Here is a 26368-nt window from a genome sequence, read left to right on the forward strand (position 1 = left end):
ACAGAGGGCGAGAAACAGAGAGCGAGAAACAGAGGGCGAGAAACAGAGGGCGAGAAACAGAGGGCGAGAAACAGAGGGGCTGAAACAGAGGGGCTGAAACAGAGGGGCTGAAACAGAGGGGCTGATACAGAGGGGCTGAAACAGAGGGGCTGAAACAGAGGGCGAGAAACAGAGGGGCTGAAACAGAGGGGCTGAAACAGAGGGCGAGAAACAGAGGGTCTGAAACAGAGGGGCTGAAACAGAGGGGCTGAAACAGAGGGACTGAAACAGAGGGGCTGAAACAGAGGGCGAGAAACAGAGGGGCAGAAACAGAGGGCGAGAAACAGAGGGGCTGAAACAGAGAGCGAGAAACAAAGGGCGAGAAAGAATGGTGCTGAAAAAGAGGGGCTGAAACAGAGGGGCTGAAACAGAAGGGCTGAAACAGAGGGCGAGAAACAGAGGGGCTGAAACAGAGGGGCTGAAACATATGGCGAGAAACAGAGGGGCTGTAACAGTGGGCGAGAAACAGAGGGGCTGAAACAAAGGGCGAGAAACAGAGAAAGAGAAACAGAGGGCGAGAAACAGAGGGGCTGAAACAGAGGGGCTGAAACAGAGGGGCTGAAACAGATGGGCTGAAACAGAGGGGCTGAAACAGAGGGGCTGAAACAGTGGGCGAGAAACAGAGGGTGAGAAACAGAGGGCGAGAAACAGAGGGCGAGAAACAGAGGGGCTGAAACAGAGGGGCTGATACTGAGGGGCTGAAACAGAGGGTCTGAAACATAGGGCGAGAAACAGAGGGGCTGAAAAAGAGGGCGAGAAACAGAGGGGCTGAAACAGTTGGGCTTAAACAGAAGGGCTGAAAAAGAGAAGCTGAAACAGAGGGGCTGAAACAGAGGGGCTGAAACAGAGGGCGAGAAACAGAGGGGCTGAAACAGAGGGCGAGAAACAGAGGGGCTGAAACCGATGGCGAGAAACAGAGGGCGAGAAACAGATGGGTGAAACAGAGGGGCTGAAACAGAGGAGCTGAAACAGAGGGGCTGAAACAGAGGGGATGAAACAGAGGGCGAGAAACAGAGGGGCTGAAACAGAGGGGCTGAAACAGAGGGGCTGAAACAGAGGGGCTGAAACAGAGGGGCTGAAACAGAGGGCGAGAAACAGAGGGCGAGAAACAGAGAGCGAGAAACAGAGGGCGAGAAACAGAGGGCGAGAAACAGAGGGCGAGAAACAGAGGGGCTGAAACAGAGGGGCTGAAACAGAGGGGATGAAACAGAAGGGCAGAAACAGAGGGGCTGAAACAGAGGGGCTGAAACAGAGTGCGAGAAACAGAGGGCGAGAAACAAAGAGCGAGAAACAGAGGGCGAGAAACAGAGGGCGAGAAACAGAGGGCGAGGAACAGAGGGGCTGAAACAGAGGGGCTGAAACAGAGGGGCTGAAACAGAGGAGCTGAAACAGAGGGGCTGAAATAGAGTGCGAGAAACAGAGGGCGAGAAACAGAGTGGCTGAAACAGAGGGGCTGATGCAGAGTGGCTGAAACAGAGGGGCTGAAACAGAGGGCGAGAAACAGAGGGGCTGAAACAGAGGGGCTGAAACAGAGGGCGAGAAACAGAGGGGCTGAAACAGAGGGGCTGAAACAGAGGGCGAGAAACAGAGGGCGATAAACAGAGGGGTTGAAACAGAGGGGCTGAAACAGAGGGGCTGAAACAGAGGGCGAGAAACAGAGGGCGAGAAACAGAGGGCGAGAAACAGAGGGCGAGAAACAGAGGGGCTGAAACAGAGGGGCTGAAACAGAGGGGCTGAAACAGAGGGGCTGAAACAAAGGGGCTGAAACAGAGGGGCTGAAACAGAGGGCGAGAAACAGAGGGCGAGAAACAGAGGGCGAGGAACAGAGGGGCTGAAACAGAGGGGCTGAAACAGAGGGGCTGAAACAGAGGGCGAGAAACAGAGGGCGAGAAACAGAGAGCGAGAAACAGAGGGCGAGAAACAGATGGCGAGAAACAGAGGGGCTGAAACAGAGGGGCTGAAACAGAGGGGCTGAAACAGAGGGGCTGAAACAGAGGGCGAGAAACAGTGGGAGAGAAACAGAGGACGAGAAACAGAGGGGCTGAAACAGAGGGGCTGAAACAGAGGGGCTGAAACAGAGGGCGAGAAACAGAGGGCGAGAATCAGAGAGCGAGAAACAGAGGGCGAGAAACAGAGGGCGAGAAACAGAGGGGCTGAAACAGAGAGGCTGAAACAGAGGGGCTGAAACAGATGGCGAGAAACAGAGGCGCTGAAACAGATGCTGAAACAGAGGGGCTGAAACAGAGGGGCTGAAACAGAGGGCGAGAAACAGAGGGCGAGAAACAGAGAGCGAGAAACAGAGGGCGAGAAACAGAGGGCGAGAAACAGAGGGCGAGAAACAGAGGGGCTGAAACAGAGGGGCTGAAACAGAGGGGCTGAAAAAGAGGGGCTGTTACTGAGGGGCTGAAACAGAGGGGCTGAAACAGAGGGCGAGAAACAGAGGGGCTGAAACAGAGGGGCTGAAACAGAGGGGCTGAAACAGAGGGCGAGAAACAGAGGGGCTGAAACAGAGTGCGAGAAACAGAGGGGCTGAAACCGAGGGCGAGAAACAGAGGGCGAGAAACAGAGGGGCTGAAACAGAGGGGCTGAAACAGAGGAGCTGAAACAGAGGGGCTGAAACAGAGGGGCTGAAACAGAGGGCGAGAAACAGTGGGCGAGTAACAGAGGACGAGAAACAGAGGGGCTGAAACAGAGGGGCTGAAACAGAGGGCGAGAAACAGTGGGCGAGAAACAGAGAGCGCGAAACAGAGGGCGTGAAACAGAGGGCGAGAGACAGAGGGGCTGAAACAGAGGGGCTGAAACAGAGGGGCGAAAACAGATGGCGAGAAACAGAGGGGCTGAAACAGAGGGGCTGAAACAGAGGGGCTGAAACAGAGGGGCTGAAACAGAGGGCGAGAAACAGAGGGCGAGAAACAGAGAGCGAGAAACAGAGGGCGAGAAACAGAGGGCGAGAAACAGAGGGCGAGAAACAGAGGGGCTGAAACAGAGGGGCTGAAACAGAGGAGCTGAAACAGAGGGGCTGATACAGAGGGGCTGAAACAGAGGGGCTGAAACAGAGGGCGAGAAACAGAGGGGCTGAAACAGAGGGGCTGAAACAGAGGGCGAGAAACAGAGGGTCTGAAACAGAGGGGCTGAAACAGAGGGGCTGAAACAGAGGGACTGAAACAGAGGGGCTGAAACAGAGGGCGAGAAACAGAGGGGCAGAAACAGAGGGCGAGAAACAGAGGGGCTGAAACAGAGAGCGAGAAACAAAGGGTGAGAAAGAATGGTGCTGAAAAAGAGGGGCTGAAACAGAGGGGCTGAAACAGAAGGGCTGAAACAGAGGGCGAGAAACAGAGGGGCTGAAACAGAGGGGCTGAAACATATGGCGAGAAACAGAGGGGCTGTAACAGTGGGCGAGAAACAGAGGGGCTGAAACAAAGGGCGAGAAACAGAGAAAGAGAAACAGAGGGCGAGAAACAGAGGGGCTGAAACAGAGGGGCTGAAACAGAGGGGCTGAAACAGATGGGCTGAAACAGAGGGGCTGAAACAGAGGGGCTGAAACAGTGGGCGAGAAACAGAGGGTGAGAAACAGAGGGCGAGAAACAGAGGGCGAGAAACAGAGGGGCTGAAACAGAGGAGCTGAAACAGAGGGGCTGAAACAGAGGGGATGAAACAGAGGGCGAGAAACAGAGGGGCTGAAACAGAGGGGCTGAAACAGAGGGGCTGAAACAGAGGGGCTGAAACAGAGGGGCTGAAACAGAGGGCGAGAAACAGAGGGCGAGAAACAGAGAGCGAGAAACAGAGGGCGAGAAACAGAGGGCGAGAAACAGAGGGCGAGAAACAGAGGGGCTGAAACAGAGGGGCTGAAACAGAGGGGATGAAACAGAAGGGCAGAAACAGAGGGGCTGAAACAGAGGGGCTGAAACAGAGTGCGAGAAACAGAGGGCGAGAAACAAAGAGCGAGAAACAGAGGGCGAGAAACAGAGGGCGAGAAACAGAGGGCGAGGAACAGAGGGGCTGAAACAGAGGGGCTGAAACAGAGGGGCTGAAACAGAGGAGCTGAAACAGAGGGGCTGAAACAGAGGGGCTGAAACAGAGGGCGAGAAACAGTGGGCGAGTAACAGAGGACGAGAAACAGAGGGGCTGAAACAGAGGGGCTGAAACAGAGGGGCTGAAACAGAGGGCGAGAAACAGTGGGCGAGAAACAGAGAGCGCGAAACAGAGGGCGTGAAACAGAGGGCGAGAAACAGAGGGGCTGAAACAGAGGGGCTGAAACAGAGGGGCGGAAACAGATGGCGAGAATCAGAGGGGCTGAAACAGAGGGGCTGAAACAGAGGGGCTGAAACAGAGGGGCTGAAACAGAGGGCGAGAAACAGAGGGCGAGAAACAGAGAGCGAGAAACACAGGGCGAGAAACAGAGGGCGAGAAACAGAGGGCGAGAAACAGAGGGGCTGAAACAGAGGGGCTGAAACAGAGGGGCTGAAACAGAGGGGCTGATACAGAGGGGCTGAAACAGAGGGGCTGAAACAGAGGGCGAGAAACAGAGGGGCTGAAACAGAGGGGCTGAAACAGAGGGCGAGAAACAGAGGGTCTGAAACAGAGGGGCTGAAACAGAGGGGCTGAAACAGAGGGACTGAAACAGAGGGGCTGAAACAGAGGGCGAGAAACAGAGGGGCAGAAACAGAGGGCGAGAAACAGAGGGGCTGAAACAGAGAGCGAGAAACAAAGGGCGAGAAAGAATGGTGCTGAAAAAGAGGGGCTGAAACAGAGGGGCTGAAACAGAAGGGCTGAAACAGAGGGCGAGAAACAGAGGGGCTGAAACAGAGGGGCTGAAACATATGGCGAGAAACAGAGGGGCTGTAACAGTGGGCGAGAAACAGAGGGGCTGAAACAAAGGGCGAGAAACAGAGAAAGAGAAACAGAGGGCGAGAAACAGAGGGGCTGAAACAGAGGGGCTGAAACAGAGGGGCTGAAACAGATGGGCTGAAACAGAGGGGCTGAAACAGAGGGGCTGAAACAGTGGGCGAGAAACAGAGGGTGAGAAACAGAGGGCGAGAAACAGAGGGCGAGAAACAGAGGGGCTGAAACAGAGGGGCTGATACTGAGGGGCTGAAACAGAGGGTCTGAAACATAGGGCGAGAAACAGAGGGGCTGAAAAAGAGGGCGAGAAACAGAGGGGCTGAAACAGTTGGGCTTAAACAGAAGGGCTGAAAAAGAGAAGCTGAAACAGAGGGGCTGAAACAGAGGGGCTGAAACAGAGGGCGAGAAACAGAGGGGCTGAAACAGAGGGCGAGAAACAGAGGGGCTGAAACCGATGGCGAGAAACAGAGGGCGAGAAACAGATGGGTGAAACAGAGGGGCTGAAACAGAGGAGCTGAAACAGAGGGGCTGAAACAGAGGGGATGAAACAGAGGGCGTGAAACAGAGGGGCTGAAACAGAGGGGCTGAAACAGAGGGGCTGAAACAGAGGGGCTGAAACAGAGGGGCTGAAACAGAGGGCGAGAAACAGAGGGCGAGAAACAGAGAGCGAGAAACAGAGGGCGAGAAACAGAGGGCGAGAAACAGAGGGCGAGAAACAGAGGGGCTGAAACAGAGGGGCTGAAACAGAGGGGATGAAACAGAAGGGCAGAAACAGAGGGGCTGAAACAGAGGGGCTGAAACAGAGTGCGAGAAACAGAGGGCGAGAAACAAAGAGCGAGAAACAGAGGGCGAGAAACAGAGGGCGAGAAACAGAGGGCGAGGAACAGAGGGGCTGAAACAGAGGGGCTGAAACAGAGGGCGAGAAACAGAGGGCGAGAAACAGAGGGCGAGAAACAGAGGGTCTGAAACAGAGTGGCTGAAACAGAGGGGCTGATACAGAGGGGCTGAAACAGAGGGCGAGAAACAGAGGGGCTTAAACAGAGGGGCTGAAACAGAGGGCGAGAAACAGAGGGGCTGAAACAGTTGGGCTTAAACAGAAGGGCTGAAAAAGAGGGGCTGAAACAGAGGGGCTGAAACAGAGGGGCTGAAACAGAGGGCGAGAAACAGAGGGGCTGAAACAGAGGGCGAGAAACAGAGGGGCTGAAACCGATGGGGAGAAACAGAGGGCGAGAAACAGAGGGGTGAAACAGAGGGGCTGAAACAGAGGAGCTGAAACAGAGGGGCTGAAACAGAGGGGTTGAAACAGAGGGCGAGAAACAGAGGGGCTGAAACAGAGGGGCTGAAACAGAGGGGCTGAAACAGAGGGGCTGAAACAGAGGGGCTGAAAAAGAGGGGCTGAAACAGAGGGCGAGAAACAGAGGGCGAGAAACAGAGGGGCTGAAACAGAGGGGCTGAAACAGAGGGCGAGAAACAGAGGGGCTGAAACAGAGGGGCTGAGACAGAGGGGCTGAAACAGAGGGACTGAAACAGAGGGGCTGAAACAGAGGGCGAGAAACAGAGGGGCTGAAACAGAGGGCGAGAAACAGAGGGGCTGAAACAGCGGGCGTGAAACAAAGGGCGAGAAACAGAGGTGCTGAAACAGAGGGGCTGAAACAGAGGGGCTGAAACAGAGGGGCTGAAACAGAGGGGCTGAAACAGAGGGCGAGAAACAGAGGGGCTGAAACAGAGGGGCTGAAACAGATGGCGAGAAACAGACGGCCTGAAACAGTGGGCGAGAAACAGAGGGGCTGAAACAGAGGGCGAGAAACAGAGACCGAGGAACAGAGGGGCTGAAACAGAGGGGCTGAAACAGAGGGCGAGAAACAGAGGGCGAGAAACAGAGAGCGAGAAACAGAGGGCGAGATACAGAGGGCGAGAAACAGAGGGGCTGCAACAGAGGGGCTGAAACAGAGGGGCTGAAACAGAGGGGCTGAAACAGAAGGCGAGAAACAGTGGGCGAGAAACAGAGGGCGAGAAACAGAGGGGCTGAAACAGTGGGGCTGAAACAGAGGGGCTGAAACAGAGGGGCTGAAGCAGAGGGCGAGAAACAGAGGGGCTGAAACAGAGGGGCTGAAACAGAGGAGCTGAAACAGAGGGGCTGAAACAGAGGGGATGAAACAGAGGGCGAGAAACAGAGGGGCTGAAACAGAGGGGCTGAAACAGAGGGGCTGAAACAGAGGGGCTGAAACAGAGGGAGAGAAACAGTGGTCGAGAAACAGAGGGAGAGAAACAGAGGGGCTGAAACAGAGGGGCTGAAACAGAGGGGCTGAAACAGAGGGCGAGAAACAGAGGGCGAGAAAAAGAGAGCGAGAAACAGAGGGCGAGAAACAGAGGGAGAGAAACAGAGGGCGAGAAACAGAGGGGCTGAAATAGAGGGGCTGAAACAGAGTAGATGAAACAGAGGGGCTGAAACAGAGGGCGAGAAACAGAGGGCGAGAAACAGAGGGCGAGAAACAGAGGGGCTGAAACAGAGTGTCTGAAACAGAGGTGCTGAAACAGAGGGGCTGAAACAGAGGGCGAGAAACAGAGGGGCTGAAACATGGGGCTGAAACAGAGGGGCTGAAACAGAGGGGCTGAAACAGAGTGTCTGAAACAGAGGGGCTGAAACAGAGGGCGAGAAACAGAGGGGCTGAAACAGAGGGCGAGAAACAGAGGGGCTGAAACAGAGGGCGTGAAACAAAGGGCGAGAAACAGAGGTGCTGAAACAGTGGTGCTGAAACTGAGGGGTTGAAACAGAGGGGCTGAAACAGAGGGGCTGAAACAGAGGGCGAGAAACAGAGGGGCTGAAACCGAGGGGCTGAAACAGATGGCGAGAAACAGAGGGGCTGAAACAGTGGGCGAGAAACAGAGGGGCTGAAACAGAGGGCGAGAAACAGAGAGCGAGGAACAGAGGAGCTGAAACAGAGGGGCTGAAACAGAGGGCGAGAAACAGAGGGCGAGAAACAGAGAGCGAGAAACAGAGGGCGAGAAACAGAGGGCGAGAAACAGAGGGGCTGAAACAGAGGGGCTGAAACAGAGGGGCTGAAACAGAGGGGCTGAAACAGAGGGCGAGAAAAAGAGGGCGAGAAACAGAGGGCGAGAAACAGAGGGGCTGAAACAGAGTGGCTGAAACAGAGGGGCTGAAACAGAGGGGCTGAAACAGAGGGCGAGAAACAGAGGGGCTGAAACAGAGGGGCTGAAACAGAGGGCGAGAAACAGAGGGGCTGAAACAGAGGGGCTGAAACAGAGGGGCTGAAACAGAGTGACTGAAACAGAGGGGCTGAAACAGAGGGCGAGAAACAGAGGGGCTGAAACAGAGGGCGAGAAACAGAGGGGCTGAAACAGAGGGCGTGAAACAAAGGGCGAGAAACAGAGGTGCTGAAACAGTGGTGCTGAAACTTAGGGGTTGAAACAGAGGGGCTGAAACAGAGGGGCTGAAACAGAGGGCGAGAAACAGAGGGGCTGAAACCGAGGGGCTGAAACAGATGGCGAGAAACAGAGGGGCTGAAACAGTGGGCGAGAAACAGAGGGGCTGAAACAGAGGGCGAGAAACAGAGAGCGAGGAACAGAGGAGGTGAAACAGAGGGGCTGATACAGAGGGCGAGAAACAGAGGGCGAGAAACAGATAGCGAGAAACAGAGGGCGAGAAACAGAGGGCGAGAAACAGAGGGGCTGAAACAGAGGGGCTGAAACAGAGGGGCTGAAACAGAGGGGCTGAAACAGAGGGCGAGAAACAGTGGGCGAGAAACAGAGGGCGAGAAACAGAGGGGCTGAAACAGAGGGGCTGAAACAGAGGGGCTGAAACAGAGGGGCTGAAACAGAGGGGCTGAAACAGAGGGCGAGAAACAGAGGGCGAGAAACAGAGAGCGAGAAACAGAGGTCGAGAAACAGAGGGCGAGAAACAGAGGGGCTGAAACAGAGGGGCTGAAACATATGGCGAGAAACAGAGGGGCTAAAAAGTGGGCGAGAAACAGAGGGGCTGAAACAAAGGGCGAGAAACAGAGAAAGAGAAACAGAGGGCGAGAAACAGAGGGGCTGAAACAGAGGGGCTGAAACAGAGGGGCTGAAACAGATGGGCTGAAACAGAGGGGCTGAAACAGAGGGGCTGAAACAGTGGGCGAGAAACAGAGGGTGAGAAACAGAGGGCGAGAAACAGAGGGCGAGAAACAGAGGGGCTGAAACAGAGGGGCTGATACTGAGGGGCTGAAACAGAGGGTCTGAAACATAGGGCGAGAAACAGAGGGGCTGAAAAAGAGGGCGAGAAACAGAGGGGCTGAAACAGTTGGGCTTAAACAGAAGGGCTGAAAAAGAGGGGCTGAAACAGAGGGGCTGAAACAGAGGGGCTGAAACAGAGGGCGAGAAACAGAGGGGCTGAAACAGAGTGCGAGAAACAGAGGGGCTGAAACCGATGGCGAGAAACAGAGGGCGAGAAACAGAGGGGTGAAACAGAGGGGCTGAAACAGAGGAGCTGAAACAGAGGGGCAGAAACAGAGGGGATGAAACAGAGGGCGAGAAACAGAGGGGCTGAAACAGAGGGGCTGAAACAGAGGGGCTGAAACAGAGGGGCTGAAACAGAGGGGCTGAAACAGAGGGGCTGAAACAGAGGGCGAGAAACAGAGGTCGAGAAACAGAGAGCGAGAAACAGAGGGCGAGAAACAGAGGGCGAGAAATAGAGGGCGAGAAACAGAGGGGCTGAAACAGAGGGGCTGAAACAGAGGGGATGAAACAGAAGGGCAGAAACAGAGGGGCTGAAACAGAGGGGCTGAAACAGAGGGCGAGAAACAGAGGGCGAGAAACAAAGAGCGAGAAACAGAGGGCGAGAAACAGAGGGCGAGAAACAGAGGGCGAGGAACAGAGGGGCTGAAACAGAGGGGCTGAAACAGAGGGCGAGAAACAGAGGGCGAGAAACAGAGGGCGAGAAACAGAGGGGCTGAAACAGAGTGGCTGAAACAGAGGGGCTGATACAGAGGGGCTGAAACAGAGGGCGAGAAACAGAGGGGCTGAAACAGAGGGGCTGAAACAGAGGGCGAGAAACAGAGGGGCTGAAACAGTTGGGCTTAAACAGAAGGGCTGAAAAAGAGGGGCTGAAACAGAGGGGCTGAAACAGAGGGGCTGAAACAGAGGGGCTGAAACAGAGGGCGAGAAACAGAGGGGCTGAAACAGAGGGCGAGAATCAAAGGGGCTGAAACCGATGGCGAGAAACAGAGGGCGAGAAACAGAGGGGTGAAACAGAGGGGCTGAAACAGAGGAGCTGAAACAGAGGGGCTGAAACAGAGGGGTTGAAACAGAGGGCGAGAAACAGAGGGGCTGAAACAGAGGGGCTGAAACAGAGGGGCGGAAACAGATGGCGAGAATCAGAGGGGCTGAAACAGAGGGGCTGAAACAGAGGGGCTGAAACAGAGGGGCTGAAACAGAGGGCGAGAAACAGAGGGCGAGAAACAGAGAGCGAGAAACACAGGGCGAGAAACAGAGGGCGAGAAACAGAGGGCGAGAAACAGAGGGGCTGAAACAGAGGGGCTGAAACAGAGGGGCTGAAACAGAGGGGCTGATACAGAGGGGCTGAAACAGAGGGGCTGAAACAGAGGGCGAGAAACAGAGGGGCTGAAACAGAGGGGCTGAAACAGAGGGCGAGAAACAGAGGGTCTGAAACAGAGGGGCTGAAACAGAGGGGCTGAAACAGAGGGACTGAAACAGAGGGGCTGAAACAGAGGGCGAGAAACAGAGGGGCAGAAACAGAGGGCGAGAAACAGAGGGGCTGAAACAGAGAGCGAGAAACAAAGGGCGAGAAAGAATGGTGCTGAAAAAGAGGGGCTGAAACAGAGGGGCTGAAACAGAAGGGCTGAAACAGAGGGCGAGAAACAGAGGGGCTGAAACAGAGGGGCTGAAACATATGGCGAGAAACAGAGGGGCTGTAACAGTGGGCGAGAAACAGAGGGGCTGAAACAAAGGGCGAGAAACAGAGAAAGAGAAACAGAGGGCGAGAAACAGAGGGGCTGAAACAGAGGGGCTGAAACAGAGGGGCTGAAACAGATGGGCTGAAACAGAGGGGCTGAAACAGAGGGGCTGAAACAGTGGGCGAGAAACAGAGGGTGAGAAACAGAGGGCGAGAAACAGAGGGCGAGAAACAGAGGGGCTGAAACAGAGGGGCTGATACTGAGGGGCTGAAACAGAGGGTCTGAAACATAGGGCGAGAAACAGAGGGGCTGAAAAAGAGGGCGAGAAACAGAGGGGCTGAAACAGTTGGGCTTAAACAGAAGGGCTGAAAAAGAGAAGCTGAAACAGAGGGGCTGAAACAGAGGGGCTGAAACAGAGGGCGAGAAACAGAGGGGCTGAAACAGAGGGCGAGAAACAGAGGGGCTGAAACCGATGGCGAGAAACAGAGGGCGAGAAACAGATGGGTGAAACAGAGGGGCTGAAACAGAGGAGCTGAAACAGAGGGGCTGAAACAGAGGGGATGAAACAGAGGGCGTGAAACAGAGGGGCTGAAACAGAGGGGCTGAAACAGAGGGGCTGAAACAGAGGGGCTGAAACAGAGGGGCTGAAACAGAGGGCGAGAAACAGAGGGCGAGAAACAGAGAGCGAGAAACAGAGGGCGAGAAACAGAGGGCGAGAAACAGAGGGCGAGAAACAGAGGGGCTGAAACAGAGGGGCTGAAACAGAGGGGATGAAACAGAAGGGCAGAAACAGAGGGGCTGAAACAGAGGGGCTGAAACAGAGTGCGAGAAACAGAGGGCGAGAAACAAAGAGCGAGAAACAGAGGGCGAGAAACAGAGGGCGAGAAACAGAGGGCGAGGAACAGAGGGGCTGAAACAGAGGGGCTGAAACAGAGGGCGAGAAACAGAGGGCGAGAAACAGAGGGCGAGAAACAGAGGGTCTGAAACAGAGTGGCTGAAACAGAGGGGCTGATACAGAGGGGCTGAAACAGAGGGCGAGAGACAGAGGGGCTTAAACAGAGGGGCTGAAACAGAGGGCGAGAAACAGAGGGGCTGAAACAGTTGGGCTTAAACAGAAGGGCTGAAAAAGAGGGGCTGAAACAGAGGGGCTGAAACAGAGGGGCTGAAACAGAGGGCGAGAAACAGAGGGGCTGAAACAGAGGGCGAGAAACAGAGGGGCTGAAACCGATGGGGAGAAACAGAGGGCGAGAAACAGAGGGGTGAAACAGAGGGGCTGAAACAGAGGAGCTGAAACAGAGGGGCTGAAACAGAGGGGTTGAAACAGAGGGCGAGAAACAGAGGGGCTGAAACAGAGGGGCTGAAACAGAGGGGCTGAAACAGAGGGGCTGAAACAGAGGGGCTGAAAAAGAGGGGCTGAAACAGAGGGCAAGAAACAGAGGGCGAGAAACAGAGGGGCTGAAACAGAGGGGCTGAAACAGAGGGCGAGAAACAGAGGGGCTGAAACAGAGGGGCTGAGACAGAGGGGCTGAAACAGAGGGACTGAAACAGAGGGGCTGAAACAGAGGGCGAGAAACAGAGGGGCTGAAACAGTGGGCGAGAAACAGAGGGGCTGAAACAGCGGGCGTGAAACAAAGGGCGAGAAACAGAGGTGCTGAAACAGAGGGGCTGAAACAGAGGGGCTGAAACAGAGGGGCTGAAACAGAGGGGCTGAAACAGAGGGCGAGAAACAGAGGGGCTGAAACAGAGGGGCTGAAACAGATGGCGAGAAACAGACGGCCTGAAACAGTGGGCGAGAAACAGAGGGGCTGAAACAGAGGGCGAGAAACAGAGACCGAGGAACAGAGGGGCTGAAACAGAGGGGCTGAAACAGAGGGCGAGAAACAGAGGGCGAGAAACAGAGAGCGAGAAACAGAGGGCGAGATACAGAGGGCGAGAAACAGAGGGGCTGCAACAGAGGGGCTGAAACAGAGGGGCTGAAACAGAGGGGCTGAAACAGAAGGCGAGAAACAGTGGGCGAGAAACAGAGGGCGAGAAACAGAGGGGCTGAAACAGTGGGGCTGAAACAGAGGGGCTGAAACAGAGGGGCTGAAGCAGAGGGCGAGAAACAGAGGGGCTGAAACAGAGGGGCTGAAACAGAGGAGCTGAAACAGAGGGGCTGAAACAGAGGGGATGAAACAGAGGGCGAGAAACAGAGGGGCTGAAACAGAGGGGCTGAAACAGAGGGGCTGAAACAGAGGGGCTGAAACAGAGGGAGAGAAACAGTGGTCGAGAAACAGAGGGAGAGAAACAGAGGGGCTGAAACAGAGGGGCTGAAACAGAGGGGCTGAAACAGAGGGCGAGAAACAGAGGGCGAGAAAAAGAGAGCGAGAAACAGAGGGCGAGAAACAGAGGGAGAGAAACAGAGGGCGAGAAACAGAGGGGCTGAAATAGAGGGGCTGAAACAGAGTAGATGAAACAGAGGGGCTGAAACAGAGGGCGAGAAACAGAGGGCGAGAAACAGAGGGCGAGAAACAGAGGGGCTGAAACAGAGTGGCTGAAACAGAGGTGCTGAAACAGAGGGGCTGAAACAGAGGGCGAGAAACAGAGGGGCTGAAACAGAGGGGCTGAAACAGAGGGGCTGAAACAGAGGGGCTGAAACAGAGTGTCTGAAACAGAGGGGCTGAAACAGAGGGCGAGAAACAGAGGGGCTGAAACAGAGGGCGAGAAACAGAGGGGCTGAAACAGAGGGCGTGAAACAAAGGGCGAGAAACAGAGGTGCTGAAACAGTGGTGCTGAAACTGAGGGGTTGAAACAGAGGGGCTGAAACAGAGGGGCTGAAACAGAGGGCGAGAAACAGAGGGGCTGAAACCGAGGGGCTGAAACAGATGGCGAGAAACAGAGGGGCTGAAACAGTGGGCGAGAAACAGAGGGGCTGAAACAGAGGGCGAGAAACAGAGAGCGAGGAACAGAGGAGCTGAAACAGAGGGGCTGAAACAGAGGGCGAGAAACAGAGGGCGAGAAACAGAGAGCGAGAAACAGAGGGCGAGAAACAGAGGGCGAGAAACAGAGGGGCTGAAACAGAGGGGCTGAAACAGAGGGGCTGAAACAGAGGGGCTGAAACAGAGGGCGAGAAAAAGAGGGCGAGAAACAGAGGGCGAGAAACAGAGGGGCTGAAACAGAGTGGCTGAAACAGAGGGGCTGAAACAGAGGGGCTGAAACAGAGGGCGAGAAACAGAGGGGCTGAAACAGAGGGGCTGAAACAGAGGGCGAGAAACAGAGGGGCTGAAACAGAGGGGCTGAAACAGAGGGGCTGAAACAGAGTGACTGAAACAGAGGGGCTGAAACAGAGGGCGAGAAACAGAGGGGCTGAAACAGAGGGCGAGAAACAGAGGGGCTGAAACAGAGGGCGTGAAACAAAGGGCGAGAAACAGAGGTGCTGAAACAGTGGTGCTGAAACTTAGGGGTTGAAACAGAGGGGCTGAAACAGAGGGGCTGAAACAGAGGGCGAGAAACAGAGGGGCTGAAACCGAGGGGCTGAAACAGATGGCGAGAAACAGAGGGGCTGAAACAGTGGGCGAGAAACAGAGGGGCTGAAACAGAGGGCGAGAAACAGAGAGCGAGGAACAGAGGAGGTGAAACAGAGGGGCTGATACAGAGGGCGAGAAACAGAGGGCGAGAAACAGATAGCGAGAAACAGAGGGCGAGAAACAGAGGGCGAGAAACAGAGGGGCTGAAACAGAGGGGCTGAAACAGAGGGGCTGAAACAGAGGGGCTGAAACAGAGGGCGAGAAACAGTGGGCGAGAAACAGAGGGCGAGAAACAGAGGGGCTGAAACAGAGGGGCTGAAACAGAGGGGCTGAAACAGAGGGCGAGAAACAGAGGGCGAGAAACAGAGAGCGAGAAACAGAGGTCGAGAAACAGAGGGCGAGAAACAGAGGGGCTGAAACAGAGGGGCTGAAACATATGGCGAGAAACAGAGGGGCTAAAAAGTGGGCGAGAAACAGAGGGGCTGAAACAGAGGGCGAGAAACAGAGAAAGAGAAACAGAGGGCGAGAAACAGAGGGGCTGAAACAGAGGGGCTGAAACAGAGGGGCTGAAACAGATGGGCTGAAACAGAGGGGCTGAAACAGAGGGGCTGAAACAGTGGGCGAGAAACAGAGGGTGAGAAACAGAGGGCGAGAAACAGAGGGCGAGAAACAGAGGGGCTGAAACAGAGGGGCTGATACTGAGGGGCTGAAACAGAGGGTCTGAAACATAGGGCGAGAAACAGAGGGGCTGAAAAAGAGGGCGAGAAACAGAGGGGCTGAAACAGTTGGGCTTAAACAGAAGGGCTGAAAAAGAGGGGCTGAAACAGAGGGGCTGAAACAGAGGGGCTGAAACAGAGGGCGAGAAACAGAGGGGCTGAAACAGAGTGCGAGAAACAGAGGGGCTGAAACCGATGGCGAGAAACAGAGGGCGAGAAACAGAGGGGTGAAACAGAGGGGCTGAAACAGAGGAGCTGAAACAGAGGGGCAGAAACAGAGGGGATGAAACAGAGGGCGAGAAACAGAGGGGCTGAAACAGAGGGGCTGAAACAGAGGGGCTGAAACAGAGGGGCTGAAACAGAGGGGCTGAAACAGAGGGGCTGAAACAGAGGGCGAGAAACAGAGGTCGAGAAACAGAGAGCGAGAAACAGAGGGCGAGAAACAGAGGGCGAGAAATAGAGGGCGAGAAACAGAGGGGCTGAAACAGAGGGGCTGAAACAGAGGGGATGAAACAGAAGGGCAGAAACAGAGGGGCTGAAACAGAGGGGCTGAAACAGAGGGCGAGAAACAGAGGGCGAGAAACAAAGAGCGAGAAACAGAGGGCGAGAAACAGAGGGCGAGAAACAGAGGGCGAGGAACAGAGGGGCTGAAACAGAGGGGCTGAAACAGAGGGCGAGAAACAGAGGGCGAGAAACAGAGGGCGAGAAACAGAGGGGCTGAAACAGAGTGGCTGAAACAGAGGGGCTGATACAGAGGGGCTGAAACAGAGGGCGAGAAACAGAGGGGCTGAAACAGAGGGGCTGAAACAGAGGGCGAGAAACAGAGGGGCTGAAACAGTTGGGCTTAAACAGAAGGGCTGAAAAAGAGGGGCTGAAACAGAGGGGCTGAAACAGAGGGGCTGAAACAGAGGGGCTGAAACAGAGGGCGAGAAACAGAGGGCGAGAAACAGAGGGGTGAAACAGAGGGGCTGAAACAGAGGAGCTGAAACAGAGGGGCTGAAACAGAGGGGTTGAAACAGAGGGCGAGAAACAGAGGGGCTGAAACAGAGGGGCTGAAACAGAGGGGCTGAAACAGAGGGGCTGAAACAGAGGGCGAGAAACAGAGGGGCTGAAACAGAGGGGCTGAAACAGAGGGGCTGAAACAGAGTGACTGAAACAGAGGGGCTGAAACAGAGGGCGAGAAACAGAGGGGCTGAAACAGAGGGCGAGAAACAGAGGGGCTGAAACAGAGGGCGTGAAACAAAGGGCGAGAAACAGAGGTGCTGAAACAGTGGTGCTGAAACTTAGGGGTTGAAACAGAGGGGCTGAAACAGAGGGGCTGAAACAGAGGGCGAGAAACAGAGGGTTTGAAACCGAGGGGCTGAAACAGATGGCGAGAAACAGAGGGGCTGAAACAGTGGGCGAGAAACAGAGGGGCTGCAACAGAGGGCGAGAAACAGAGAGCGAGGAACAGAGGAGGTGAAACAGAGGGGCTGAAACAGAGGGCGAGAAACAGAGGGCGAGAAACAGATAGCGAGAAACAGAGGGCGAGAAACAGAGGGCGAGAAACAGAGGGGCTGAAACAGAGGGGCTGAAACAGAGGGGCTGAAACAGAGGGGCTGAAACAGAGGGCGAGAAACAGTGGGCGAGAAACAGAGGGCGAGAAACAGAGGGGCTGAAACAGAGGGGCTGAAACAGAGGGGCTGAAACAGTGGGCGAGAAACAGAGGGCGAGAAACAGAGAGCGAGAAACAGAGGTCGAGAAACAGAGGGCGAGAAACAGAGGGGCTGAAACAGAGGGGCTGAAACATATGGCGAGAAACAGAGGGGCTAAAAAGTGGGCGAGAAACAGAGGGGCTGAAACAGAGGGCGAGAAACAGAGAAAGAGAAACAGAGGGCGAGAAACAGAGGGGCTGAAACAGAGGGGCTGAAACAGAGGGGCTGAAACAGATTGGCTGAAACAGAGGGGCTGAAACAGAGGGGCTGAAACAGTGGGCGAGAAACAGAGGGTGAGAAACAGAGGGCGAGAAACAGAGGGCGAGAAACAGAGGGGCTGAAACAGAGGGGCTGATACTGAGGGGCTGAAACAGAGGGTCTGAAACATAGGGCGAGAAACAGAGGGGCTGAAAAAGAGGGCGAGAAACAGAGGGGCTGAAACAGTTGGGCTTAAACAGAAGGGCTGAAAAAGAGGGGCTGAAACAGAGGGGCTGAAACAGAGGGGCTGAAACAGAGGGCGAGAAACAGAGGGGCTGAAACAGAGTGCGAGAAACAGAGGGGCTGAAACCGATGGCGAGAAACAGAGGGCGAGAAACAGAGGGGTGAAACAGAGGGGCTGAAACAGAGGAGCTGAAACAGAGGGGCAGAAACAGAGGGGATGAAACAGAGGGCGAGAAACAGAGGGGCTGAAACAGAGGGGCTGAAACAGAGGGGCTGAAACAGAGGGGCTGAAACAGAGGGGCTGAAACAGAGGGGCTGAAACAGAGGGCGAGAAACAGAGGTCGAGAAACAGAGAGCGAGAAACAGAGGGCGAGAAACAGAGGGCGAGAAATAGAGGGCGAGAAACAGAGGGGCTGAAACAGAGGGGCTGAAACAGAGGGGATGAAACAGAAGGGCAGAAACAGAGGGGCTGAAACAGAGGGGCTGAAACAGAGGGCGAGAAACAGAGGGCGAGAAACAAAGAGCGAGAAACAGAGGGCGAGAAACAGAGGGCGTGAAACAGAGGGCGAGGAACAGAGGGGCTGAAACAGAGGGGCTGAAACAGAGGGCGAGAAACAGAGGGCGAGAAACAGAGGGCGAGAAACAGAGGGGCTGAAACAGAGTGGCTGAAACAGAGGGGCTGATACAGAGGGGCTGAAACAGAGGGCGAGAAACAGAGGGGCTGAAACAAAGGGGCTGAAACAGAGGGCGAGAAACAGAGGGGCTGAAACAGTTGGGCTTAAACAGAAGGGCTGAAAAAGAGGGGCTGAAACAGAGGGGCTGAAACAGAGGGGCTGAAACAGAGGGCGAGAAACAGAGGGGCTGAAACAGAGGGCGAGAATCAGAGGGGCTGAAACCGATGGCGAGAAACAGAGGGCGAGAAACAGAGGGGTGAAACAGAGGGGCTGAAACAGAGGAGCTGAAACAGAGGGGCTGAAACAGAGGGGTTGAAACAGAGGGCGAGAAACAGAGGGGCTGAAACAGAGGGGCTGAAACAGAGGGGCTGAAACAGAGGGGCTGAAACAGAGGGGCTGAAACAGAGGGGCTGAAACAGAGGGCGAGAAACAGAGGGCGAGAAACAGAGGGGCTGAAACAGAGGGGCTGAAACAGAGGGGCTGAAACAGAGTGACTGAAACAGAGGGGCTGAAACAGAGGGCGAGAAACAGAGGGGCTGAAACAGAGGGCGAGAAACAGAGGGGCTGAAACAGAGGGCGTGAAACAAAGGGCGAGAAACAGAGGTGCTGAAACAGTGGTGCTGAAACTGAGGGGTTGAAACAGAGGGGCTGAAACAGAGGGGCTGAAACAGAGGGCGAGAAACAGAGGGGCTGAAACCGAGAGGCTGAAACAGATGGCGAGAAACAGAGGGGCTGAAACAGTGGGCGAGAAACAGAGGGGCTGAAACAGAGGGCGAGTAACAGAGAGCGAGGAACAGAGGAGCTGAAACAGAGGGGCTGAAACAGAGGGCGAGAAACAGAGGGCGAGAAACAGAGAGCGAGAAACAGAGGGCGAGAAACAGAGGGCGAGAAACAGAGGGGCTGAAACAGAGGGGCTGAAACAGAGGGGCTGAAACAGAGGGGCTGAAACAGAGGGGGAGAAACAGTGGGCGAGAAACAGAGGGGCTGAAACAGAGGGGCTGAAACAGAGGGGCTGAAACAGATGGCGAGAAACAGAGGGCGAGAAACAGAGAGCGAGAAACAGAGGTCGAGAAACAGAGGGCGAGAAACAGAGGGGCTGAAACAGAGGGGCTGAAACAGAGGGGCTGAAACAGAGGGGCTGAAACAGTTGGCGAGAAACAGAGGGCGAGAAACAGAGAGCGAGAAACAGAGGGCGAGAAACAGCGGGCGAGAAACAGAGGGCGAGAAACAGAGGGGCTGAAACAGAGGGGCTGAAACAGAGGGGCAGAAACAGAGGGCGAGAAACAGGGGGCGAGAAACAGAGGGGCTGAAACAGAGTGGCTGAAAGAGAGGGGTTGAAACAGAGGGGCTGAAACAGAGGGCGAGAAACAGAGGGACTGAAACAGAGGGGCTGAAACAGAGGGCGAGAAACAGAGGGGCTGAAACAAAGACGCTGAAACAGAGGGGCTGAAACAGAGGGACTGAAACAGAGGGGATGAAACAGAGGGCGAGAAACAGAGGGGCTGAAACAGAGGGGCTGAAACAGAGGGGCTGAAACAGAGGGCGTGAAACAAAGGGCGAGAAACAGAGGGCGAGAAACAGAGGGCGAGAAACAGGGGGCGAGAAACAGAGGGGCTGAAACAGAGGGGCTGAAACAGAGGGGCTGAAACAGAGGGGCTGAAACAGAGGGGCTGAAACAGAGTGCGAGAAACAGAGGGCGAGAAACAGAGTGGCTGAAACAGAGGGGCTGATACAGAGTGGCTGAAACAGAGGGGCTGAAACAGAGGGCGAGAAACAGAGGGGCTGAAACAGAGGGGCTGAAACAGAGGGCGAGACACAGAGGGGCTGAAACAGAGGGGCTGAAACAGAGGGCGAGAAACAGAGGGCGATAAACAGAGGGGTTGAAACAGAGGGGCTGAAACAGAGGGGCTGAAACAGAGGGCGAGAAACAGAGGGCGAGAAACAGAGGGCGAGAAACAGAGGGCGAGAAACAGAGGGGCTGAAACAGAGGGGCTGAAACAGAGGGGCTGAAACAGAGGGGCTGAAACAAAGGGGCTGAAACAGAGGGGCTGAAACAGAGGGCGAGAAACAGAGGGCGAGAAACAGAGGGCGAGGAACAGAGGGGCTGAAACAGAGGGGCTGAAACAGAGGGGCTGAAACAGAGGGCGAGAAACAGAGGGCGAGAAACAGAGAGCGAGAAACAGAGGGCGAGAAACAGATGGCGAGAAACAGAGGGGCTGAAACAGAGGGGCTGAAACAGAGGGGCTGAAACAGAGGGGCTGAAACAGAGGGCGAGAAACAGTGGGAGAGAAACAGAGGACGAGAAACAGAGGGGCTGAAACAGAGGGGCTGAAACAGAGGGGCTGAAACAGAGGGCGAGAAACAGAGGGCGAGAAATAGAGAGCGAGAAACAGAGGGAGAGAAACAGAGGGCGAGAAACAGAGGGGCTGAAACAGAGAGGCTGAAACAGAGGGTCTGAAACAGATGGCGAGAAACAGAGGGGCTGAAACAGAGGGGATGAAACAGAGGGGCTGAAACAGAGGGGCTGAAACAGAGGGCGAGAAACAGAGGGCGAGAAACAGAGAGCGAGAAACAGAGGGCGAGAAACAGAGGGCGAGAAACAGAGGGCGAGAAACAGAGGGGCTGAAACAGAGGGGCTGAAACAGAGGGGCTGAAAAAGAGGGGCTGATACAGAGGGGCTGAAACAGAGGGGCTGAAACAGAGGGCGAGAAACAGAGGGGCTGAAACAGAGGGGCTGAAACAGAGGGGCTGAAACAGAGGGCGAGAAACAGAGGGGCTGAAACAGAGTGCGAGAAACAGAGGGGCTGAAACCGAGGGCGAGAATCAGAGGGCGAGAAACAGAGGGGCTGAAACAGAGGGGCTGAAACAGAGGAGCTGAAACAGAGGGGCTGAAACAGAGGGGCTGAAACAGAGGGCGAGAAACAGTGGGCGAGTAACAGAGGACGAGAAACAGAGGGGCTGAAACAGAGGGGCTGAAACAGAGGGGCTGAAGCAGAGGGCGAGAAACAGAGGGGCTGAAACAGAGGGGCTGAAACAGAGGAGCTGAAACAGAGGGGCTGAAACAGAGGGGATGAAACAGAGGGCGAGAAACAGAGGGGCTGAAACAGAGGGGCTGAAACAGAGGGGCTGAAACAGAGGGGCTGAAACAGAGGGAGAGAAACAGTGGTCGAGAAACAGAGGGAGAGAAACAGAGGGGCTGAAACAGAGGGGCTGAAACAGAGGGGCTGAAACAGAGGGCGAGAAACAGAGGGCGAGAAAAAGAGAGCGAGAAACAGAGGGCGAGAAACAGAGGGAGAGAAACAGAGGGCGAGAAACAGAGGGGCTGAAATAGAGGGGCTGAAACAGAGTAGATGAAACAGAGGGGCTGAAACAGAGGGCGAGAAACAGAGGGCGAGAAACAGAGGGCGAGAAACAGAGGGGCTGAAACAGAGGGGCTGAAACAGAGGGGCTGAAACAGAGGGCGAGAAACAGAGGGCGAGAAACAGAGAGCGAGAAACAGAGGGCGAGAAACAGATGGCGAGAAACAGAGGGGCTGAAACAGAGGGGCTGAAACAGAGGGGCTGAAACAGAGGGGCTGAAACAGAGGGCGAGAAACAGTGGGAGAGAAACAGAGGACGAGAAACAGAGGGGCTGAAACAGAGGGGCTGAAACAGAGGGGCTGAAACAGAGGGCGAGAAACAGAGGGCGACAAATAGAGAGCGAGAAACAGAGGGCGAGAAACAGAGGGCGAGAAACAGAGGGGCTGAAACAGAGAGGCTGAAACAGAGGGTCTAAAACAGATGGCGAGAAACAGAGGGGCTGAAACAGAGGGGATGAAACAGAGGGGCTGAAACAGAGGGGCTGAAACAGAGGGCGAGAAACAGAGGGCGAGAAACAGAGAGCGAGAAACAGAGGGCGAGAAACAGAGGGCGAGAAACAGAGGGCGAGAAACAGAGGGGCTGAAACAGAGGGGCTGAAACAGAGGGGCTGAAAAAGAGGGGCTGATACAGAGGGGCTGAAACAGAGGGGCTGAAACAGAGGGCGAGAAACAGAGGGGCTGAAACAGAGGGGCTGAAACAGAGGGGCTGAAACAGAGGGCGAGAAACAGAGGGGCTGAAACAGAGTGCGAGAAACAGAGGGGCTGAAACCGAGGGCGAGAAACAGAGGGCGAGAAACAGAGGGGCTGAAACAGAGGGGCTGAAACAGAGGAGCTGAAACAGAGGGGCTGAAACAGAGGGGCTGAAACAGAGGGCGAGAAACAGTGGGCGAGTAACAGAGGACGAGAAACAGAGGGGCTGAAACAGAGGGGCTGAAACAGAGGGGCTGAAGCAGAGGGCGAGAAACAGAGGGGCTGAAACAGAGGGGCTGAAACAGAGGAGCTGAAACAGAGGGGCTGAAACAGAGGGGATGAAACAGAGGGCGAGAAACAGAGGGGCTGAAACAGAGGGGCTGAAACAGAGGGGCTGAAACAGAGGGGCTGAAACAGAGGGAGAGAAACAGTGGTCGAGAAACAGAGGGAGAGAAACAGAGGGGCTGAAACAGAGGGGCTGAAACAGAGGGGCTGAAACATAGGGCGAGAAACAGAGGGCGAGAAAAAGAGAGCGAGAAACAGAGGGCGAGAAACAGAGGGAGAGAAACAGAGGGCGAGAAACAGAGGGGCTGAAATAGAGGGGCTGAAACAGAGTAGATGAAACAGAGGGGCTGAAACAGAGGGCGAGAAACAGAGGGCGAGAAACAGAGGGCGAGAAACAGAGGGGCTGAAACAGAGTGGCTGAAACAGAGGTGCTGAAACAGAGGGGCTGAAACAGAGGGCGAGAAACAGAGGGGCTGAAACAGAGGGGCTGAAACAGAGGGGCTGAAACAGAGGGGCTGAAACAGAGTGTCTGAAACAGAGGGGCTGAAACAGAGGGCGAGAAACAGAGGGGCTGAAACAGAGGGCGAGAAACAGAGGGGCTGAAACAGAGGGCGTGAAACAAAGGGCGAGAAACAGAGGTGCTGAAACAGTGGTGCTGAAACTGAGGGGTTGAAACAGAGGGGCTGAAACAGAGGGGCTGAAACAGAGGGCGAGAAACAGAGGGGCTGAAACCGAGGGGCTGAAACAGATGGCGAGAAACAGAGGGGCTGAAACAGTGGGCGAGAAACAGAGGGGCTGAAACAGAGGGCGAGAAACAGAGAGCGAGGAACAGAGGAGCTGAAACAGAGGGGCTGAAACAGAGGGCGAGAAACAGAGGGCGAGAAACAGAGAGCGAGAAACAGAGGGCGAGAAACAGAGGGCGAGAAACAGAGGGGCTGAAACAGAGGGGCTGAAACAGAGGGGCTGAAACAGAGGGGCTGAAACAGAGGGCGAGAAAAAGAGGGCGAGAAACAGAGGGCGAGAAACAGAGGGGCTGAAACAGAGTGGCTGAAACAGAGGGGCTGAAACAGAGGGGCTGAAACAGAGGGCGAGAAACAGAGGGGCTGAAACAGAGGGGCTGAAACAGAGGGCGAGAAACAGAGGGGCTGAAACAGAGGGGCTGAAACAGAGGGGCTGAAACAGAGTGACTGAAACAGAGGGGCTGAAACAGAGGGCGAGAAACAGAGGGGCTGAAACAGAGGGCGAGAAACAGAGGGGCTGAAACAGAGGGCGTGAAACAAAGGGCGAGAAACAGAGGTGCTGAAACAGTGGTGCTGAAACTTAGGGGTTGAAACAGAGGGGCTGAAACAGAGGGGCTGAAACAGAGGGCGAGAAACAGAGGGGCTGAAACCGAGGGGCTGAAACAGATGGCGAGAAACAGAGGGGCTGAAACAGTGGGCGAGAAACAGAGGGGCTGAAACAGAGGGCGAGAAACAGAGAGCGAGGAACAGAGGAGGTGAAACAGAGGGGCTGATACAGAGGGCGAGAAACAGAGGGCGAGAAACAGATAGCGAGAAACAGAGGGCGAGAAACAGAGGGCGAGAAACAGAGGGGCTGAAACAGAGGGGCTGAAACAGAGGGGCTGAAACAGAGGGGCTGAAACAGAGGGCGAGAAACAGTGGGCGAGAAACAGAGGGCGAGAAACAGAGGGGCTGAAACAGAGGGGCTGAAACAGAGGGGCTGAAACAGAGGGCGAGAAACAGAGGGCGAGAAACAGAGAGCGAGAAACAGAGGTCGAGAAACAGAGGGCGAGAAACAGAGGGGCTGAAACAGAGGGGCTGAAACATATGGCGAGAAACAGAGGGGCTAAAAAGTGGGCGAGAAACAGAGGGGCTGAAACAGAGGGCGAGAAACAGAGAAAGAGAAACAGAGGGCGAGAAACAGAGGGGCTGAAACAGAGGGGCTGAAACAGAGGGGCTGAAACAGATGGGCTGAAACAGAGGGGCTGAAACAGAGGGGCTGAAACAGTGGGCGAGAAACAGAGGGTGAGAAACAGAGGGCGAGAAACAGAGGGCGAGAAACAGAGGGGCTGAAACAGAGGGGCTGATACTGAGGGGCTGAAACAGAGGGTCTGAAACATAGGGCGAGAAACAGAGGGGCTGAAAAAGAGGGCGAGAAACAGAGGGGCTGAAACAGTTGGGCTTAAACAGAAGGGCTGAAAAAGAGGGGCTGAAACAGAGGGGCTGAAACAGAGGGGCTGAAACAGAGGGCGAGAAACAGAGGGGCTGAAACAGAGTGCGAGAAACAGAGGGGCTGAAACCGATGGCGAGAAACAGAGGGCGAGAAACAGAGGGGTGAAACAGAGGGGCTGAAACAGAGGAGCTGAAACAGAGGGGCAGAAACAGAGGGGATGAAACAGAGGGCGAGAAACAGAGGGGCTGAAACAGAGGGGCTGAAACAGAGGGGCTGAAACAGAGGGGCTGAAACAGAGGGGCTGAAACAGAGGGGCTGAAACAGAGGGCGAGAAACAGAGGTCGAGAAACAGAGAGCGAGAAACAGAGGGCGAGAAACAGAGGGCGAGAAATAGAGGGCGAGAAACAGAGGGGCTGAAACAGAGGGGCTGAAACAGAGGGGATGAAACAGAAGGGCAGAAACAGAGGGGCTGAAACAGAGGGGCTGAAACAGAGGGCGAGAAACAGAGGGCGAGAAACAAAGAGCGAGAAACAGAGGGCGAGAAACAGAGGGCGAGAAACAGAGGGCGAGGAACAGAGGGGCTGAAACAGAGGGGCTGAAACAGAGGGCGAGAAACAGAGGGCGAGAAACAGAGGGCGAGAAACAGAGGGGCTGAAACAGAGTGGCTGAAACAGAGGGGCTGATACAGAGGGGCTGAAACAGAGGGCGAGAAACAGAGGGGCTGAAACAGAGGGGCTGAAACAGAGGGCGAGAAACAGAGGGGCTGAAACAGTTGGGCTTAAACAGAAGGGCTGAAAAAGAGGGGCTGAAACAGAGGGGCTGAAACAGAGGGGCTGAAACAGAGGGGCTGAAACAGAGGGCGAGAAACAGAGGGGCTGAAACAGAGGGCGAGAATCAAAGGGGCTGAAACCGATGGCGAGAAACAGAGGGCGAGAAACAGAGGGGTGAAACAGAGGGGCTGAAATAGAGGAGCTGAAACAGAGGGGCTGAAACAGAGGGGTTGAAACAGAGGGCGAGAAACAGAGGGGCTGAAACAGAGGGGCTGAAACAGAGGGGCTGAAACAGAGGGGCTGAAACAGAGGGCGAGAAACAGAGGGGCTGAAACAGAGGGGCTGAAACAGAGGGGCTGAAACAGAGTGACTGAAACAGAGGGGCTGAAACAGAGGGCGAGAAACAGAGGGGCTGAAACAGAGGGCGAGAAACAGAGGGGCTGAAACAGAGGGCGTGAAACAAAGGGCGAGAAACAGAGGTGCTGAAACAGTGGTGCTGAAACTTAGGGGTTGAAACAGAGGGGCTGAAACAGAGGGGCTGAAACAGAGGGCGAGAAACAGAGGGTTTGAAACCGAGGGGCTGAAACAGATGGCGAGAAACAGAGGGGCTGAAACAGTGGGCGAGAAACAGAGGGGCTGAAACAGAGGGCGAGAAACAGAGAGCGAGGAACAGAGGAGGTGAAACAGAGGGGCTGAAACAGAGGGCGAGAAACAGAGGGCGAGAAACAGATAGCGAGAAACAGAGGGCGAGAAACAGAGGGCGAGAAACAGAGGGGCTGAAACAGAGGGGCTGAAACAGAGGGGCTGAAACAGAGGGGCTGAAACAGAGGGCGAGAAACAGTGGGCGAGAAACAGAGGGCGAGAAACAGAGGGGCTGAAACAGAGGGGCTGAAACAGAGGGGCTGAAACAGTGGGCGAGAAACAGAGGGCGAGAAACAGAGAGCGAGAAACAGAGGTCGAGAAACAGAGGGCGAGAAACAGAGGGGCTGAAACAGAGGGGCTGAAACATATGGCGAGAAACAGAGGGGCTAAAAAGTGGGCGAGAAACAGAGGGGCTGAAACAGAGGGCGAGAAACAGAGAAAGAGAAACAGAGGGCGAGAAACAGAGGGGCTGAAACAGAGGGGCTGAAACAGAGGGGCTGAAACAGATTGGCTGAAACAGAGGGGCTGAAACAGAGGGGCTGAAACAGTGGGCGAGAAACAGAGGGTGAGAAACAGAGGGCGAGAAACAGAGGGCGAGAAACAGAGGGGCTGAAACAGAGGGGCTGA

This window comes from Stegostoma tigrinum, chromosome 29 (genome assembly GCF_030684315.1).
Source record: "Stegostoma tigrinum isolate sSteTig4 chromosome 29, sSteTig4.hap1, whole genome shotgun sequence".
NCBI lineage: Eukaryota > Metazoa > Chordata > Chondrichthyes > Orectolobiformes > Stegostomatidae > Stegostoma > Stegostoma tigrinum.